Here is a 21761-nt window from a genome sequence, read left to right as displayed (position 1 = left end):
ATATGGGAACTCCTTCAAGACTGTTGGAAAAGCATTCCGGGTAAGCTGGTTGAGATAATGCCAAGAGTTTGCAAAGATGTCATCAAGGCAAAGGGATGCTACTTTATTTTAGAAGAATCAAAAATATATTTTGATTTGTTTAACACTTTTTTGGTTACTACATGATCATATGTGTTATTTCATATTTTTGATGTCTTGACTATTATTTTACAATGTAGAAAATAGTCAAAATAAGGAAAAGCCCTTGAATGGTAAGTCCAAACTTTTGACTGTCCAAACTTTTGACTGTGTGTTTGTTAGAAAGAGATAGAGAGGGGGGATGGGGAGATTTTTAAAAAATGCTTCTGGCGACCTAGTCTTCCCCAATGTAAGCACATCAAAAGTGAAGAGGCTTCTTACACAAACCCATTGAGATTCACACAAAGCCTCCAACATTCCTATTTACAGTGCAACGCCTATGACCCTACTTAGAAACAGGAATATAATTTGACTTAACAAGCATGTCCAAATTAAACCCGAATCTTAAAATGACTGTAAGCCACAATGATAAGACTGTTTTGCTGCTATGCTCAACATCCCTCCACTGGGAACTTGTGGAGAGTATAATTCTCTAACCACTGTCTATAACTGGCCCTGGCGTCTATAGCCACAAGTTCTGACAAACAGTACTCCCTAAAAACCTGGCCTGCGAGCCAATCAACTGTTGCTTTAGCTCCTGTTGCTTCCAGCTGTGCAATGACGGGGCCTGTAGAAAACATAGAGCTGACCTACATTTCCTTGTATGGCTTTGATTATTATGAAGAGGTTTTTAGTATCAATTAAGGTGTGAGCCCTAAGTTCAAGAGAATAGACCGTGTGTACCTGAGAGATGATATTGGTAACACTTTACTTGACGAAGGCATACATAAGGCATTCATAACACTTTTATGACACCAGTCATAGCACCTTTATTAGTGTTTCAGTATCACTCAGAACAACCTTCATAATGTATTTATTCAACATCATTCATAAGGCACCCCCCCCCCCCTTCAGTAAATTATTACACGTCACCTATTTAGGCTGGTTTGTAGACACATGTTTGTAGACATCAAATAATGAATGATTGACTCTACTCTAAGCTTCCAAACTATTTATAGACTGTATGACTTGTTTATATATGAGCAGTCTAAGATGTCCCACAGTGTTTTTATTTAGCTCTCCTGTTGAGAGGAACTGTAGCCTTGTCCTTGGGCCAGAACTAAGAGCTGTTGAATCAGATTGTAGGGTGTCAGGTGGTTGTGGTCTGTTATGTCAGAGCACTTCCTGATCGGGTTTAGCAACATCTCTTGGCAATCAATGCCTCTCTGCCCCTCGTGTTTTCTCTCACAAACATAGTTCTGCTCATGAAATGTCTGTGGTGAAGGATTTGTAGCTATGATTGCCGAGGGTAACCCAGATGGTCACTTTTAGTATGCTCATACTTAAATCACTCAGTGCATTGATTTTTACGAAGAAACAGGGAAACATTGTAAGGACATTTCCGAGCTCAACATTGACATAAGATGTTTGCCTTGTGTAATCTTTGTTTCAAAATAATTTGAACAACGATGAGGTTATCTGCACCAAAGATGACAACTGGCAAGAACCCATTCTGTCCGTAGGTCAATCTGGACGTAGTTTATTGTAGGGGTAGATTTACACCTAACAAAGGATCCCTTTTAGAACTGTGATCTTGATGCCCAGTAGAGGGTGCTTTCTTTTTCTGTTTTCCAGTAACAGGTACCAGACAGTAACTAACAGTAACAGGTACCAGACAGTAACAGGTACCAGACAGTAACTAACAGTAAAAGGTGCCAGCCAGTAACTAACAGTAACAGGGACCTAACAGTAACAGGTACCAGACAGTAACTAACAGTAACAGGTAACAGACAGTAGCAGGTACCAGACAGTAACTAACAGTAACAGGTACCAGACAGTAGCGGGTACCAGACAGTAACTAACAGTAACAGGTACCAGACAGTAACTAACAGTAACAGGTACCAGACAGTAGCAGGTACCAGACAGTAACTAACAGTAACAGGTACCAGGCAGCAACTAACAGTAACAGGTACCAGACAGTAACAGGTACCAGACAGTAACTAACAGTAACAGGTACCAGACAGTAAGTAACAGTAACAGGTACCAGACAGTAGCAGGTACCAGACAGTAACTAACAGTAACAGGTACCAGACAGTAGCAGGTGCCAGACAGTAAGTAACAGTAACATGTACCAGACAGTAGCAGGTACCAGACAGTAACTAACAGTAACAGGTACCAGACAGTAACTAACAGTAACAAGTACCAGACAGTAGCTAACAGTAACAGGTACCAGACAGTAACTAACAGTAACAGGTACCAGACAGTAACTAACAGTAACAGGGACCAGACAGTAGCTAACAGTAACAGGTACCAGACAGTAACAGGTACCAGACAGTAACTAACAGTAACAGGTACCAGACAATAACTAACAGTAACAGGTACTAGACAGTAACTAACAGTAACAGGTACCAGACAGTAACAGGTACCAGACAGTAACTAACAGTAACAGTAACAGGTACCAGACAGTATCTAACAGTAACAGGTACCAGACAGTAGCTAATAGTAACATGTACCAGAAAGTAGCTAATAGTAACAGTTACCAGAAAGTATTTTTATTTAACCTTTATTTAACTAGGCAAGTCAGTTAAGAACAAATTCTTATTTACAATGCGCCACCCTATGGGACTCCCAATCACGGCCGGATGTGATACAGTCTGGACTCAAACCAGGGACTGTAGTGATGTAGTCTTGCACTGAGATGCAGTGCCTTAGACCGCCGCGCCACTCGGGAGTCCACTCGGGAGTAGCTAACAGTAACAGGTAACAGACAGTAGCTAACAGTAACAGGTACCAGACAGTAGCGAACAGTAACAGGTACCAGACAGTAGCGAACAAGTCTAAATAGAAAAAGCTAAAAATATTACCACAAAAACAGAGATACTGTGTCTTGCGAAAGTATTCATCCCCTTGGCATTTTCCTATTTTTTGCCTTACATCCTGAAATGTAAATTTATTTTTGGGGGGTTTGTATCATTTTATTTATACAACATGCCTACCACTTTGAAGATGCAAAATATGTTTTATTGTGAAACAAACAAGAAATAATTGTCCTGTTGGAAGGTGAACCTCCGTCCCAGTCTCAAATCTCTGGAAGACTGAAACAGGTATCCCTCAAGAATTTGCCTGTATTCCCAGTCCCTGCCTATGAAAAACATCCCCACAGCATGATCCTGCCACTACCATGCTTCATTGTGGGGATGGTGTTCTCGGGGTGATGAGAAGTGTTGGGTTTGCGCCAGACATGGCATTTTCCTTGGTGGCCAAAAAGCTCAATTTTAGTCTCATCTGACCAGAGTACCTTCTTCCATATGGTTGGGTAGTCTTCCACATGCCCTTTGGCGAACATGTTTGCTTATTTGTTTCTTTAAGCAATTGCTTTTTCTGTCCACTCTTCTATAAAGCCCAGATCTGTGGAGTGTACAGCTTAAAGTGGTCCTGTGGACAGATACTCCAATCTCCGCTGTGGAGCTTTGCAGCACCTTCAGGGTTATCTTTGTTGCCTCTCTAATTAATGTACTCCTTGTCTGGTCTGTGAGTTGTGGTGGGTGGCCCTCTCTTGGCAGGTTTATTGTGTTGCCATATTCTTTCCATTTTTAATAATGGATTTAATGGTGCTCCGTGGGATGTTCAAAGTTTTGCATATTTTTTTATAACCCAATCCTGATCTGTACTTCTCCTCAACTTTGTCCCTGACCTGTTTGGAGAGCTCCTTGGTCTTCAGGGTGCAGCTTGCTTGGTAGTGCTCCTTGCTTAGTTGTGTTGCAGACTCTGGGGCCTTTCAGAACAGGTATACTGAGATCATGTGACAGATCATGTGACAGATTGCACACAGGTGGACTTTGTTTAAGTAATTATGTGACTTCTGAAGGTAATTGGTTGCACCAGATCTTACTTACAGGCTTCACAGCAAAGGGGGTGAATACATATGCATGCACCACTTTTCTGTTTAATTTAAACAAAACAATGGAACAATAAAAAAAAAAATCATTTCAGTTCACCAATTTGGACTATTTTGTGTAGGTCCATTACATGAAATCCAAATAAAAATCCATTTAAATTACAGGTTGTAATGCAACAGGAAAAACAAGGGGAATGAAAACTTTTGCAAGGCACAGTATATGTATACATTTCCATATATGGTCGTAATAAAACCATGGGAAAACCATAACAGGCCATAAGTAAACAATGTTTGAGTCCAGAGAGATAATCATAGAGTTAAGCAGCTTTCACAAAATCCTGATTAAAAAAGTTTTCGATAGACAGATGGTAAAAAAAAACAGCTAGATTATGAGGGGGAACATGCTGCCCTACATTAATGGCTCACCAGGCCAAAGGCTGCCATGGCAGAGGGTGGAAATGATCTAAGGTCAGTTTTTGTATTTCACCAGCTAATGTCAAGATTTGGGGAGGGTGCACTGATCGGTGTCTTGGTAACAGAGTAACAGTGGTGGGGTTGCCACCAGTGTCGTATTCATTAGGGCCCACTGTAGCAAAACGTTTTGCAACGGAAAATCAAAAGGAGCATACGGCTCATAATAATGTCCGGAGTGGCGCAAATGGAATGGAAACCATGTGTTTGATAGTATTCCACTGATTCCGCTCCGGTCATTACCACGAGCCCGTTCATTAAGGTGCCACCAACCTACTGTGGATGCTAGAGACTGACCGGATGGGGTGTGGGTGCGTATTTGTGAAAATAAAGGTCCTATAAAACACTTATAGAGTTAACAAGTACATGTCTGTGAGCAGATACTGTGTCCTTTTGAGTGGTATTCATTTTGCAAGCCTTTCCACTGTCCCAGTAGCCATTCATTTACTTATCCATTTGTTTTAGTCATGTTACATTTTTTTTTAAATAACTTAAACTAAAGACTAGAATCAATGATCACAGATACAGAGGACTAGCAATTCAACAAATAATTTCATAGGGAAAGGGACAGGGGGTTTGCCCAAACCACTCAGGCACCACAAAGTAATATAGCATTTACAGAAAACACACATTTCTGGAACCTTCTCTGACAAATCCTCTCACTCAAGAATTGTTACGTTTAGACTTGGAAGGCCACTTTGTTCTCACTTCTCTCCTAAGTGCTATTCTTTGACCTCCTCCCTCCCGTATGGTTAAAAAGGAAGCATGTTGGAGCATCATAGCAGTAGACATTTCCCCAGCCCTGAATTTCTCCCCCACCAACCTGAACCCCATCCCTTTGTCTCTGTGGCTCATATCTGGGCCGATTTCTGTGACGCATCACTGGATAGCCAATGAGAACACTTCTTTTAGGTTTGTTGTCCCAGACTTGCATCATGGAGACACCAATGTGGTGTTTTTGCCCAGTGATGGGCGAAACAGAACAGTAGGGGGGGGAGGGGGGGGCTAGGGCCATGGGCAGAGGGACACGTGTCACCCAATGAGGCCCCATCCCTGGCCTGTCACAGAGCATCACATCTGCAATTGAGCGTCTGAGCGAGCAATGAGCATGCATTCTCTAGCTTTAGCCCATTGACTCGTTAGTTGAAGAGGAAACGTGGAGAATAGCAGGCTCCAATCTGCCTTCTCTGAGCTTGCAATGAATAAACAAAGCGATTTTGATGTGATCCCCAGTTGATCAAGCTATCTGCCTGACTAAAGATCATTCAGAGGGAAATCGACAATATTTTGTCTACTGCTAAAAGTGCTAACAGTTTCATTATTGCTATTGGTGACTTGGGGCTAATCTATCAGACTGGTTTTCAAAAGCCAACCAAAACAAGGACAATTCAGACTTCTCTATTATGTGACAGGTTAAACCTATTCATATACCCTGGTGAAGACAGCTTGGCTGTCGAAACGTTGGTATTACATTTTTGCATCTGAGCTCCTAGAGTGTGCGGCTCTCTTTTATTTTCAAATAAACCTATTCATATAACTACTCGAACACAAATTCCTAACACTTTAACACTACACACACTTTCTCCTAGTTCTGACAAACATCACTTAAGAGCAAGCAATGATCCTTCGATCATTAAAACATTCTTACATCTTCCACATTTTTTAAGAGCTCAATATCTATCTCCTTTATACTCATCTTCCTAAACTTTAAAGGAGGACAATGAGGAAATAAACTATTCCTTAGATCCATTTGTACCAACTCACGAGTGTGCCATTCCAACTGTTTTCTTATTTAGTACTGACAAGACTTCAGCATTCTTCAAAATAACCTGTATAAAGAACTGGACTGGTGAATCAACATACCGTACACAAACAGCTTTCAACCCCCGTCCCTCCTGTCTGAAGTCCTCATCAGTCACCACTACCCTCTCACCCTCCCGAACATGGCCATGCTATAAGTACCTCAGATGCATAGCTTCTGTACAGTCTACCCAGGTATAGAAGAGAACATTCTGTAGAGATAACATGGAACAGACAAGGAGGGGCCTCAGAATGGCTGATGTTTAACCGGTGCATGAGTCACCCTCCAACCCTCGGGATGTATAATCTGCACACATTCTAAAATGAGTGCCATTGGAGAACATATAGTAACAATTCAGATTTTACTGCCTTTCTCTATTAACAAACTGTCTGACAGTAAAAGCAAAACATACTGAACAAAAATATAAACACAGCATGTAAAGTGTTGGTCCCATGTTTCATGAGCTGAAATAAAATATCCCAGAAATTTTCCAAATGCACAGAAAGTGTATTTACCTCACATTTTGGGGACAAATTTGTTACATCCCTGTTAGGGAGCATTTTTCCTTTGCAAAGATAATCCATCCACCCGACAGGTGTGGCATATCAAGAAGTTGATTAAACAACATGATCATTACGCAGGTGCAGCTTGTGCTGGAGACAATAAAAGGCCACTCTAAAATGTGCAGTTTTGTCACACAACACCACAGATGTCTCAAGTTGAGGGAGTGTGCAATTGGCATGCTGACTGCAAGAATGTCCACCAGAGATAAATGAATGTTAATTTCTCTACTATAAACCTCCTCCAACGTCATTTTAGAGAGTTAGCAGTACATCCAACCGACCTCACAACCGCAGAACAAGTGTAACAACGCCAGCCCAGGACCCCCACATCTGGCTTCTTCACCTGCGGGACCGTCTGAGACCAGCCACTCAGACAGCTGATGAAACTGAGGAGTATTTATGTATGCATTAAAGCCCTTTGTGCTGAAAGAATAATTCTGATTGGCTGGGCCTGGCTGCCAGTGGGTGAGCCAGTCTCCCAAGTGGGTTGGCCTATGCTCTCCCAGGCCCACCCTGCCCAGTCATGTGAAATCCATAGATTAGGGGCAAAGAAAATTCAATAAATCAATTTCCTTATATGAACTGTAATTCAGTAAGATCATTGAAATTATTGCGTTTATATTTTAATAGATTAAAACATTGCCCTGTGATTTTGCCACCACTGTTAAATTGGTGCAGGAGGGGCAACGGATTTGATGGCAAACTGGTACAGACTACAGACACAGATGAAGACAACGGCTGTCTGGAGGCCTGAACACTTCCTGTTGCGTGCAGACGGCACGCTCCTGCGGACACCAGACACCATGCGATACAGGAAGTGGTGCTGCAACAGAGTCTAATATGCCAAATCCAACCAAGCAGCTATTGAGCTGAAATGGTGGGGCAAGATCATCTTTTCACAGAAAAAATTTGATTAAAGAAGTTCCCCTAAACTAAATAGTGATAAAATGCTTGTTCACATCAGTTTTTCCAAAATTCCCAAACACCTTAAAATCATTACTAAACTGCCACAGTTCTTATTATTCAAGTCACAGCTTTATTCAAGTCACAGCTTTTCTATAAAAACATCACAGAAATATACATTCATGGTTATCATCCTTTAGAAAAACTGAATGTGACAGTCTTAACGAAGAGATTAAAAGCTGCACACCCATGCAACGTTTACTAAAGCTAGAATATTTGTGGTAACACCTAGTAGCTATTGCAGATCGAGTTCTTTAAAGAAAGCCAAACATTTTTATCAAGACTTTAATCTAGAAACATTGTGAAAAACAAAGTTGTGATTTAAGTGCCTTTCTTTCATATATTTGGATAAGCAAGTTCCCAAAACGTTAAAATACTTAATTTCACCAGTAATGTACGGTTGTTTGTGTCTGACATTAACAGATATTGAACATGTGTGGAATTATTGACCAGTTTGAGACTCCTCCACATCTAGTTCACATGGCTCACTTTTATTTTTTTTAACAATACGGAATTACAAAAAACCTAAGAGGGTTCCTTTCTTCCCACTTTCAACCACACTACGGGCCCGCCTTCAGTCATTACTAGATACATCTCAAGTGCAGATAGCCTTCCCTTAATTAAAAAATAATTACTGTTCAGTTATTTTAGACAAACTTGTCATATAGTTGGCAAGATTCACTGGCAAGATTCACAGTACATTAGAATATTCAGTTAAGCATTTCTCTATCCCTTTTTAGCTCAGAACAGTATTGACGGCATCCTGCACGCATGTACCCTGGCAACGACTGAAGCAGGGGCCCAGCCTGACCATAGACAGCTGGTTGTACTTTTTACCCCCCAAACTTTATCAGGACCACACAAACCTCACCATGGGCCTTTCCCACATACAACACCACCACCCCCCCACCCCCCAAAATAATTGACCCACAAGGTCCTCCAACATCCATTGGGGTGAAAAATTAAGATACCCTTAACAGCAGCAGCCCCCGAATTCTCCTCGCAGTGAGAGTGATCCCAGTAAAACTCCAGTGTCTGAACGACGTGACTACGACTGATTGGTTGTGAAAAGGTGTTCTGGACACCGACACTGTCATCTCCATGGGGGGGGGGGGGGGGGGGGGGGTCTCTTCAGGGCGTATGGGGATCTCTTCTCTTCTGGAGCCTATGGACCTTCTCGGTCATCCGTTTGGCACTGTAGTAGGACAGGCTCAGGCCCATGATGGCCAGCATCATGGCTATCTGGTTGACGGCGCGGTCCTGTGGCTGGGTCTGCACCTCACCCGCCACCTGTCTCTGTAGAGAGAACACACAAAAGGAAAAAGTTGAGTTATCAACATATGGGTCGTAGAACATATCTGAACCAAATCTGGAAAAACAAAACCAATGCCTTAGGCAACATTTAAGTCAAAGATTCTATAAAAAGATCATTGAATGTGACGAAACATGAAAATGTACAGAAAAAAAAACATGCAATAAAGCTTCTTCCTTTCAAAAACGATACCTAAAACCCAACTTCCCCAACAACACCAGTGTTCCACATATCCACGGTGCCCAGGCTTGTGGTTAGAACAGTTATTAAACATTTAGAGAGGGCAAGGAAATATTTTAGCAATAAGGGGGTCTTGGTACACAAGACTGGTCTGTTCCAGGCTCTTTGCATGCTATACCAAAGGGCAGATGCAGAAGGTCCCTGAACACCGGGAGGGTATGTGGACTCCGTACAATACAGCCCCTTCTTTGCCCTCCATTATCCCTGGAGGGCCTCAAAGCAAATAAGATAAGAGTCCATTTTAAGCTCAGGCGTTTAGAGAGCACTGCCATATCTTTAGTGGAAAAGGCCTCTGGATACACCTGCAAGATTACAACTACATGACCAAACGTATGTGGACACCTGCTCGTCGAACAGCTCACTCCAAAATCATGGGCATTAATATGGAGTTGGTCCCCCTCTTTGCTGCGTTAACAGCATTCACACTTCTGGGAAGGCTTTCCTCTAGATGTTGGAGCATTGCTGCAGGGACTTGCTTCCATTCAACCACAAGAGCATAACTGATGTTGGGCGATTAGGCCTGGCTTGCAGTCGGCGTTCCAATTCATACTAAAGGTGTTTGATGGGGTTGAGGTCAGGCCAGCCAAGTTATTCAACACCGATCTCGACAAACCATCTCTGTATGGACCTCGTTTTGTGCACGGGGGCATTATCAAGCTGGAACAGGAAAGGGCCTTCCCCAAACTGTTGCCACAAAGAATCATCTAGAATGTTCTGTAGCATTAAGATTTCTCTTCACTGGAACCAAGGGGCCTAGCCCGAACCATGAAAAAACAGTCCCAGGACATTATTCCTCCTCAACACTTTACAGTTGGCATTATGCGTTCGTGCGCTATGCATCCTGGCATCTGCCAGATGGTGAAGCATGATTCATCACTCCAGAGAAAGCGTTTCCACTGTTTTACACCACTCCAGCCAACACTTGGCATTGCGCATGGTGATCTTAGGCTTGTGTGCAGCTGCTCGGCCATGGAAACCCACTTCATGCAGCTCCTGACCAACAGCTATTGTGCTGATGTTGCTTCCAGGGGCCGCTTGGAACTCGTGGTGAGTGTTGCAACTGATGACAGTCGCGCTTCAGCACTTGGCGGTCACGTTTTGTGAGCTTGTGTGGCCTACCACTTTGTGGCTGAGCCGTTGTTGCTCCCAGACATTTCCACTTCACAATAACAGTACTTACAGTTAACTGGGGCAGCTCTAGTAGGGCAGAAATTTGCCGAACTGACTTGTTGTAAAGGTGGCATCCTATGATGGTGCCACGTTGAACGTCACCAAGCTCTCCAGTAAGTCCATTCTAGTGTTTGTCTATGGAGATTACATGGCTGTGTGCTTGATTTTATACACCTGTCAGGAATGGGTGTGCTTGAAAAAGTCGAATCCATTCATTTGAAGGGGTGTCCGCATACTTTTGTATCTATAGTGTATATATGGAAGTGTTATTGGAGAGGTCTGGGGCTCAGAGGAGATGGGTTAAATGCGGAAGACACATTTCAGTGGAATGCATTTTGTTTTACAACTGACTAGGTTTCTCCCTTTCCTTTCAAATTAGGATTTTAGAGACATCTTGCATTCAGGTGGACATAGGCAATCCCACTACCTGGGCGGCAGGTAGCCTAGTGGTTAGAGTGTTGGGCCAGTAACCGAAAGGTTGCTAGATCGAATCCCCGAGATGACAATTTAAAAATCTGTCATTCTGCCCCTGAACAAGGCAGTTAACCCACTGTTCCTAGGCCGTCATTGTAAATAATAACTTCTTATTTAACTAGGTAATAAGAACAAGGTACAATACATTTAAAAAATAAAATAGAGAATCTTGATTTACTAACCAGATGTACAGTTGAAGTCGGAAGTTTACATACACCTTAGCCAAATACATTTAAACTCAGTTTTTCACAATTCCTGACATTTAATCCTAGTAAAAATTCCCTGTTTTAGGTTAGTTAGGATCACCACTTTATTTTAATGTGAAATGTCAGAATAATAGTAGAGAGAATGATTTATTTCAGCTTTTATTTCTCTCATCACATTCCCAGTGTGTCAGAAGTTGACATACACTCAATTAGTATTTGGTAGCATTGCCTTTAAATTGTTTAACTTGGGTCAAATGTTTTGGGTAGCCTTCTACAAGCTTCCCACAATAAGTTGGGTGAATTCCTCCTGACAGAGCTGGTGCAACTGAGTCAGGTTTGAAGGCCTCCTTGCTCGCACACACTTTTTCAGTTCTGCCCACACATTTTCTATAGGATTGAGGTCAGCGCTTTGTGATGGCCACTCCAATACCTTGACTTTGATGCCCTTAATCCATTTTGCCACAACTTTGGAAGTATGCTTGGGGTCATTGTCCATTTGGAAGACCCATTTGCAACCAAGCTTTAACTTCTTGACTGGGGTTTTGAGATGTTTCTTCAATAAATCCACATAATTTTACTTCCTCATGATGCCATCTATTTTGTGAAGTGCACCAGTCCCTCCTGCAACAAAGCAGCACCACAACATGACGCTGCCACCCTCGTGCTTCACAGTTGGGATGGTGTTCTTCAGCTTGCAAGCCTCACCCTTTTTCCTCCAAACATATGCATGGACATTATGACCAAACAGTTATATACACTGCTCAAAAAAATAAAGGGAACACTAAAATAACACATCCTAGATCTGAATGAATGAAATATTCTTATTAAATACTTTTCTTTACATAGTTGAATGTGCTGACATTTGGAGTCACACTCAAAATTAAAGTGGAAAACCACACTACAGGCTGATCCAACTTTGATGTAATGTCCTTAAAACAAGTCAAAATGAGGCTCAGTAGTGTGTGTGGCCTCCACGTGCCTGTATGACCTCCCTACAACGCCTGGGCATGCTCCTGATGAGGTGGCGGATGGTCTCCTGAGGGATCTCATCCCAGACCTGGACTAAAGCATCCGCCAACTCCTGGACAGTCTGTGGTGCAATGTGGCGTTGGTGGATGGAGCGAGACATGATGTCCCAAATGTGCTCAATTGGATTCAGGTCTGGAGAACGGGCGGGCCAGTCCATAGCATCAATGCCTTCCTCTTGCAGGAACTGCTGACACACTCCAGCCACATGAGGTCTAGCATTGTCTTCCTCCAGTTGGCCCAGGAGGAACCCAGGGTCAACTGCACCAGCATATGGTCTCACAAGGGGTCTGAGGATCTCATATCGGTACCGAATGGCAGTCAGGCTACCTCTGGCGAGCACATGGAGGGCTGTGCGGCCCCCCCAAAGAAATGCACATTTGCACATGCACATTTGTGGGCTCTGGCAGTGCTCCTCCTTGCACAAAGGCGGAGGTAGCGGTCCTGCTGCTGGGTTGTTGCCCTCCTACGGCCTCCTCCACATCTCCTGATGTACTGGCCTGTCTCCTGGTAGCGCCCCCATGCTCTGGACACTACGCTGACAGACACAGCAAACCTTCTTGCCACAGCTCGCATTGATGTGCCATCCTGGATGAGCTGCACTACCTGAGCCACTTGTGTGGGTTGTAGACTCCGTCTCATGCTACCACTAGAGTGAAAGCACCGTCAGCATTCAAAAGTGACCAAAACATCAGCCAGGAAGCATAGGAACTGAGAAGTGGTCTGTGGTCACCACCTGCAGAACCACTCCTTTATTAGGGGTATCTTGCTAATTGCCTATAATTTCCACCTGTTGTCTATTCCATTTGCACAACAGCATGTGAAATGTATTGTCAATCAGTGTTGGTTCCTAAGTGGACAGTTTGATTTCACAGAAGTGTGATTGACTTGGAGTTACATTGTGTTGTTTAAGTGTTCCCTTTATTTTTTGGAGCAGTGTATTTTTGTTGCATCAGATCAGTACAATATTTGTCCCCATGTGCAATTGCAAAACATAGTCTGGCTTTTTTTGGCGGTTTTGGAGCAGTGGCTTCTTCCTTGCTGAGTGGTCTTTCAGGTTATGTCGATATAGGACTTGTTTTACTGTGGATATAGATACTTTTGTACCCGTTTCCTCCAGCATCTTCACAAGGTCCTTTGCTGTTGTTCTGGGATTGACTTGCACTTTTCACACCAAAGTACGTTCATCTCTAGGAGACAGAACAAGTCTCCTTCCTGAGCGGTATGACGGCTGCGTGGTCCCATGGTGTTTATACTTGCGTACTATTGTTTGTACAGATGAACATGCTACCTTCAGGTGTTTGGAAACTGCTCCCAAGAATGAACCAGACTTGTGGAGGTCTACGATTGTTTTTCTTAGGTCTTGGCTGATTTATTTTGATTTTCCCATAATGTCAAGCAAAGAGGCACTGAGTTTAAAGGTAGGCCTTGAAATACATCCACAGGTACACCTCCAATAGGCTAATTGACATAATTTGAGTCAATCAGAAGCTTCTAAAGCCATAACATGATTTTCTGGAATTTTCCAAGCTGTTTAAAAGGCACAGTCAACTTAGTGTATGTAAACTTCTGACCCACTGGAAATGTGATACATTGAATTATAAGTGAAGTAATCTGTCATTAAAACGAGTTTTAATGACTCCAACCTAAGTGCATGTAAACTTCCGACTTCAGCTTACTGTATCTGAAAGCACAATAACCATCATGAACCATAAATTCAAACCAGAATGCAGAAAGTCCTCACTACCATCACACATATTCAATTCCTTCTACCACAAAGCAATTATCACAGCAACATGTGTAATTTTATGTAACAACGAGTCACTTTCTCCTAAAGTCTGTATTGGGGTATTGTTTTCCAATTAGTTAAAATATCAGAGAAAACACTTTACACAAATGATGACATGCATCACATTCATGGCCGTAAAGGATTATTGCGGCAGAGGAGGAACAAAAGAAAGGGGGAGGAAATAATATCACTAGCATTAGCGTCAATGCTAATCATATCAGTGGCTTTGTTGATGAGAACAGATTGTGCGTCGCAGATGGGGGGGGTCCTGGGGAAAGTGGCTACTATTATACACCAGTCCCAGATTCCCGCCTGGCTGAATTCAACATGACAAGTTAGTGTTGGTCATGCCGTTTTAACAACTGGTCACTTGCACCGTTTAGAGTCCACAGTAGAACTCAGGCAAAAAGGGGGAAACACTACTTAATTTTAAGAGGATTAGAGGCCGTTTTCATTAGCTTTTAGCTACTGGATGTGAGGAGAGAAACCATGGCCTTGGAGTAACGCTCAAATACTCTGACGTGGTCCATTTTTAATTTTGCTTACATCCACATCTGAGCCAAGGGGGAAGTTAAACCTTGTCACGCTGCTCTTACATTACAAGTCGAGTGAATCATAACTCCCTCATAAGAGATACATCTTAGCTGACATTTCCTAAGTCAACAAGGACTCTATTCAACAACAAAAAACACACACAAAAAAAAAAAAATAATAATTGGTCATGGCCATTGTTATTCAAGCGTAAAGATCAGCAAATACCAAACTGTGGCAAGGAATTTAATTGACAATAGGAATTTAATTGACTGGGTGGGAGCAGATATGCTGCCGATATGACTAATTTCTAATGCATCTGCGAATCTAGAACACAATACTGTTTTTCTGAACTTGAATGACGTTTTTTTTTTCTCGTTTTTTTTTTTCCCAATTGTTGACGATTCCACATGGACTGCATCTTTACATGATTCAGTGCTGACTCACTGTAACAAGTCATATCAATAAGTAGAGAAATGTCAATATATTTCCTTCCGCATGAATTCATACAGTATTAGGCACAAAACCCCAATGAAAGGCCGTCAATAGTTTACAAACCTGTAGGAGGCGGAAGTATCCAGGGGTCAGCCTGCCCAGTCTGATGATCATGTCTGTAGTGGGTCTGGGGTTGGTTTCTTTGCGCGGTGTGTTGATGCAGCTCTGGTCTGGAGACCTGAAGAGAAAGAGATAATGGACTCACTTCATTGGCCCACTAAGCCAATAGGAAACCATAATTCATCCCATGTGTAGAGGCATACATGTGTAGAGGCCTCAATTAAAAAAAAAAAAATGTTTTTAGAACCATCCAAGTAGAAGACAATAGCATCAAACTAAACTTTGTTGAACACTGAGGAAGACAAAAGTGTGCTTACAAATTAAACCAAAGCCTATCTTCAAGTTTGATACCGGCGTCAGACTGGCATTATGAGAAACGAGGCAGTTTTCTATGCTTGCAAATAAACTCAAACCATCTGAACGGCTTTGAGGAAGGGAACAGTTCTTGCCTGAGGCGAGGACTATGAACAAACCCAGTCTCCCTGATCCGGTCATGTCCAGTGCAGTCTAGTCTAGTTGCAGACAAACCCATCCAGAAAAGAGTGCCATCGTCAGAACTAACAGCTGGTCTGGTTTTGGACCTGACACCATTTCTCAGAACCTTTAAAAAATGTTTCATAATAATCTCCAATCGGCATGCCTGAACTAGATCTTACGAGGGAAACAATGCTGCTATTCACGAAGCCGTAAACTTAGACTCGAGTCGAAAAACGTTACATTCATTCAGCCTCTGAAGATATCACATGTAATGAGTGATCATCTTGATTGTTATCATGCCAATTTAAGGAATTCCCTCAACACTAAATTCGGGACAATATTCCAGATCTTATTCAAAAGTGACAACCATAATTAGAAAGAGCCCAGTTCTATCCTTAAAAAAAAAAAAAAAGTATTCAATTGTATTTTTTCTTTACTTCCAGCTGCTTGAGTGGCTTGCTTTGAAGTACATTCCTGCGAGATGCGGAAAACTGAGCGATAGTGCTCCAACTCACAAGTCAAGTAAACAGGACCAGCTGTGTGTGGTGGTGGGGGGCACTAAAGAGATCCTAACTAACTCATTATGCCACCATCTAAATGCATCTCTCCATGACCAATAACATGGGTCTTATGTCGAAGTTCACCAAGTTCACCGCATCAATAACAACCATTTCACTGGGGAGGCAAGGGGAAAAGCTGGCAGTGTGCAGGGAAGGTAGAAATGTGAGGGATTCATATGCCAACCTGGTTGCGATTACACCCTTTTGTTCAGGCAAAAAGGAGGAATGCGGCAAAAAAATGACTTGAAATTCAGGGTTTCCGACTTGCTCCAGGGAAAAAGGCGGTCCGGAATGCAGTCGTAAAAAAAAAAGTTGGATCCTCCACACCTTCCACAGGCTCTGTGGTGGTAAAGATCCTGTGGCTGCTACTCCAACTGGCCAGTCTAACCTCCAACCATCTAGCGCCCAGCCAACCAAAGAGCACCTGGTAGTTTGGGTACCCAACAGTGTGACGGGAGAACTACTGAGAAAGCTTCAGCTTTGTGCTCCGCCCTTTTATATAGCCCGGTCTCACCCAACCAGATCTGCAGACTTGCCCAACACACACACACACACACACAGCTGTCGAAATGCATCAATCTCTGTGGCTTGCGCTCTAACACATTTAAGCCCAACCCACCTCCCCATAGTGTAAAAACTCTTTGCGACCTGTCAGATGGTATTTGCTCATCCAGCCAACAAAGTGGAAAGAGAGAAAAAAATACAAATAAAGAGTTCATAAGCTTAAAAGGCACACGTCTAAGGGAACATGCGTGTCAACGCATTGGATTATGTAACAACGTAGACCTGCCCTCAGGAATGATATGTGAGAAAGATCAGGATTTGCCTTCCAGAACTGACCACTCCTGTTCATGTTGACTCGGAAGAACAGCATCGTTCACATTAGTGGGTAATTTTGCCTTTATGATTGTGGAGTCAAGGAGTTTGTTTTGTTGTTACATAAACTCCTTCCATTTCACTGGACTAAGAGTTTCAGTTTCACTTCCAGAAATCTTCCAAACAATTATGAAACGAATGTTTACTTCACCAGATTCTTACTTTTAATTATGTCCATGGCTTCATGCCAAATTATGGCATTGCTTGACATCCATACTGTTAAATGGACAATGACCTCACAGCCTTGTAGTAGTATCCCATCATCATGCCATGCTAGATCAATGTCCCTTTGGGCAATGCTGATGTGTTCTATATCTTTGAAGGGTTCCTTCACTACTCAACTATCAAAAAATGTGTTACTACAGAGATTCATGGCCAATCACCTTGTGGCCAAGATCACACAGTAGACCAATCCAAAGCTTTCTTTTAAATCTGTCAGCAAAGCAGGGGTCCGATAAACAACCTTAAAATAAAGTAATCTGATTGTTGGGTCTCCTTTCAAATAATCCGATGAGGAGATTAAATTAAGTCAATCTTTGGCTTTGAACAGGTTCTCGGTCAACATCCTCAAAGCTAATAAAGAACATACTGATATCAATTTATCCAATGTAATTTAAATTGACAAAAATCAGGGACACTTGTCTGGTAAACCAATTTGGGGAATTGTAGCTCTGGAACGTTTTGGATGTCGAGGTTCGGATATAGGTTAAATCTATTAAAAATATTAGTACAGTGAAAGAGACATCCACCCTCGTCAATACATCCTCTCAAATGACATGGGAACATAGCTTTCAGATCAAGCTATAAAATGCCTGCCCAAGAGCCACTGTCAGACCAGGAAGAGAGGGACAGAGAGGCTATGGAAAAACACAAAAGAGATGGGATGGGGAGAGAGAGAGAGAGAGAGAGCGAGCGAGCAAGAGCAGCAGCAGCCCTCCAAAAATATCTAATCTCTCTCTCAATTCAATTTAAGAGTTTTATTGGCATGGGAAACATACGTTCACATTGCCAAAGCAAGTGAAGTAGATAAAAATTAAAAAAAAGTGAAATAAACAATACAAATTGACATTAAACATTACTCAGAAGTTCCAAGAGTAAAATACATTTCAAATGTCTATATACAGTGTTGTAACGATGTGCAAATGGTTAAAGTACAAAAGGTAAAATAAACAAATATGGGTTGTATTTACAATGGTGTTTGTTCTTCACTGGTTGCCCTTTTCTTATGGCAACAGGTCACAAATATTGCTGCTGTGATGTCACACTGTGGTATTCCACCCAGTAGATATGGGAGTTTATCAAAATTGGGTTTGTTTTTTAAATCTTTGTTGATCTGTGTAATCTGAAGGAAACATGCGTCTCTAAGATGGTCATACATTTGGCAGGAGGTTAGGAAGTGCAGCTCAGTTTCCACCTCATTTTGTGGGCAGTGTACATGGTCTGTCTTCTCTGGAGAGCCAGGTCTGCCTACGGCAGCCTCTCTCAATAGCAAGGCTATGCTCACTGAGTCTGTACATAGTCAAAGCTTTCCTTAAGTTTGGGTCAGTCACAAGTGGTCAGGTATTCTGCCACTGTGTACTCTCTGTTTAGGGCCAAATAGCATTCTAGTTTGGAAAGAATTGACAACAAATTGAGCAATGTGTCAAGTAATTATCTTTTCTCATGATTTGATTGGGTTCAATTGTGTTGCTGTCCTGGGGCTCAGTTTGTGTTAGTGAACAGAGCCCCAGGACCAGCTTGCTTAAGGGACTCTTCTCCAGGTTCATCTCTCTGTAGGTGATCTTTGTTATGGAAGGTTTGGGAATCACTTCCTTTAACGTGGTTGTGGAATTTAACATCTCTTTTCTGGATTTTGATAAATAGCAGCCTAATTCTGCTTTGCATGCATTATTTGGTGTTTTACATTGTAAACAGAGGATCTTTTTGCAGTATTCAAATCTCTCTCTCAGACACAGGAGCAGTAAAACTGTCATTAGCTTCATGTTTCTGCTGCACCAGTCTCGTGAGCACATACAGCAAGCCCCCAAACTCACAGCCTTCCAAAGCTCCTTCCTCCCTCCCATCTTCCTGCATCCTCACTCCCCCTACTGTTCCCATCTAAAACAACTCGGGGGTTTCTCCACTGAGGGATGTGGGCTGATAAATGGTGAGAGCTGGAGGCATCAGCAGCTGAGACTGTGCTACTGTCAGAGCTTCAATCTCTCCTCAGAGCCACCGATCTGATAGCAACGACTCCGCATCAGCATTACAGCACATCATAAAGCTGATCGACTTAAAAGTTGTGTGATCTCCATTCTCCCCAGTGCTTACCGGGCTTAAAGACCTACACTCCACGTCACATGACCCTAGTGTGTGCACTACCGTTTCCATATTTCCTCATTATGACCGTAGTGTGTGCACTACCGTTTCCATATTTCCTCATTATGACCGTAGTGTGTGCACTACCGTTTCCATATTTATTCATGATGACCGTAGTGTGTGCACTACCGTTTCCATATTTCCTCATTATGACCGTAGTGTGTGCACTACCGTTTCCATATTTATTCATGATGACCGTAGTGTGTGCACTACCGTTTCCATATTTATTCATGATGACCGTAGTGTGTGCACTACCGTTTCCATATTTCCTCATTATGACCGTAGTGTGTGCACTACCGTTTCCATATTTATTCATTATGACCGTAGTGTGTGCACTACCGTTTCCATATTTATTCATGATGACCGTAGTGTGTGCACTACCGTTTCCATATTTCCTCATTATGACCGTAGTGTGTGCACTACCGTTTCCATATTTATTCATGATGACTATAGTGTGTGCACTACCGTTTCCATATTTCCTCATTATGACCATAGTGTGTGCACTACCGTTTCCATATTTCCTCATTATGACCATAGTGTGTGCACTACCGTTTCCATATTTCCTCATTATGACCATAGTGTGTGCACTACTGTTTCCATATTTCCTCATTATGACCATAGTGTGTGCACTACCGTTTCCATATTTCCTCATTCGAGCAGCAAAAAGAGTAGCGATAAGCCATGCCGACGTGTAGACGTAGAGCATGCTCGCATTGACTGGCTTCTTTGTTTCTGTGGCGTAGGGTGGAAATCAGACCTGGTCAAGGGGCTTGCATATGGTCAGATTAATTGAATCTTTCATCAAGAGGGGAAAACATCACCACAATCTCCCCAGCCAAGCCCCCTATGTCTGTGATTGTCGTGATTCACAGGCAAGCCATCAGCTGTGTGTGAAGGAGTCCCAGGCTCAAAATGAAAGGGGGGGTGAGAGATTTTCTTGGAAATAGGAGGGCCACCATTTCCGTCACATCTTTGCAGTGTGGCTTGTAAACAAGGCTTGCTGAATGCAGCTTAGAACACCTACCACCCAGAGTTGACATGTCACTGAAAAAAAAAGCAGGAAGGGGGGGGGGGGGTGTGATGACAATCATCAATTGGTACTGAGACATTGATTACATTGCTTAATGGATGAATGTAAAGATCACATAATGCTTGATGCTTCTAGGAATCTCACATCTCAATACATTATCGCCATATTACGCACTCTCGACTCGTGTGGGAGGGGTGGATGGGGGACGTGTAGTCTGAGCGGAGATACAGCACCAGAAGTGAACATGTGAAAGGTTAGCTATCAGGTTAGTCCGGAAAAAAGGTCAAACTTATTCATAACTAGATTGTATAGTTAATGCATACAGTCCATGCATATAGGCCTAGAGGCATTCTAAACAAGAGCCAAACCAACATAGCTAGTACTTGGTGAGAGGTGAACATATAGGCCTTTTGTGCTTTTTAAAAACAACCAAACAGCAAATTCCAAATGACAAACACCCGCGCGTTAAGTTATGCCAATCCCTGGCATGTAATTAACCGGAAACGGTGTTACAGAATTTCACATACCATGCCACCCCTCATCCCCCTATATGACCCCTCCCCTCCAGACATGCCATTGCCATTTTAAATGACCCCATTGTTCTCCTAGCTTTTCCCAGTCAAAGCCCCTATACCACCACCTCAAACCTGGAATGAAGGATCACTGCTGCCACCTGCCTCTTGCATGTGTGAACAACTACCATTACAGTTACAGTATTTACACATATAGTAGTACTTTTCTCAGTTAAACTAACAAATTGTAGTAAAACCTTTTTGATTTACCAAATAAAATAAAAATGTATTGGTCACATACACATGGTTAGCAGATGTTAATGCAAGTGTAGCGAAATTCTTGTGCTTCTAGTTCAGACAGCACAGTAATATCTAACAAGTAATCTAAAAAATCCCCAACAACTACCTAACACACACAAAAAAAACAAAAAAAAAGGGGGTGAATGAGAATATGTACATATAAATATATGGATGGGTGATGGCCGTGCGGCATAGACTAGGTGCAATAGATGGTATAATATACAGTATATACAGAGCCTTGCGAAAGTATTTGGCCCCCTTGAACTTTGCGAACTTTTGCCACATTTCAGGCTTCAAACAAAGATATAAAACTGTATTTTTTTGTGAAGAATCAACAACAAGTGGGACACAATCATGAAGTGGAACGACATTTATTGGATATTTCAAACTTTTTTAACAAATCAAAAACTGAAAAATTGGGCGTGCAAAATTATTCAGCCCCTTTACTTTCAGTGCAGCAAACTCTCTCCAGAAGTTCAGTGAGGATCTCTGAATGATCCAATGTTGACCTAAATGACTAATGATGATAAAT

The 21761-nt window shown here is 42.3% G+C and overlaps 1 long non-coding RNA gene across 1 annotated transcript; it reads right to left on the bottom strand.

The window, feature by feature from the left end:
- Positions 1 to 7866: 7866 nt before the first annotated feature.
- Positions 7867 to 16729, bottom strand: LOC110516984 (uncharacterized). The gene is made up of 3 exons (XR_002472494.3): positions 16338 to 16729; positions 15120 to 15234; positions 7867 to 9109 (listed from the first exon to the last, which is right to left on the bottom strand). It is a non-coding gene; the product is annotated as an uncharacterized LOC110516984 (long non-coding RNA).
- Between the last annotated feature and the right edge of the window lie 5032 nt (positions 16730 to 21761).

The sequence above is a fragment of the Oncorhynchus mykiss genome, chromosome 3, assembly GCF_057628025.1.
Source record: "Oncorhynchus mykiss isolate SJ-2025 chromosome 3, ASM5762802v1, whole genome shotgun sequence".
In the NCBI taxonomy this organism is placed as follows: domain Eukaryota; kingdom Metazoa; phylum Chordata; class Actinopteri; order Salmoniformes; family Salmonidae; genus Oncorhynchus; species Oncorhynchus mykiss.
This window is presented reverse-complemented; position numbering and strand designations above follow the sequence as displayed.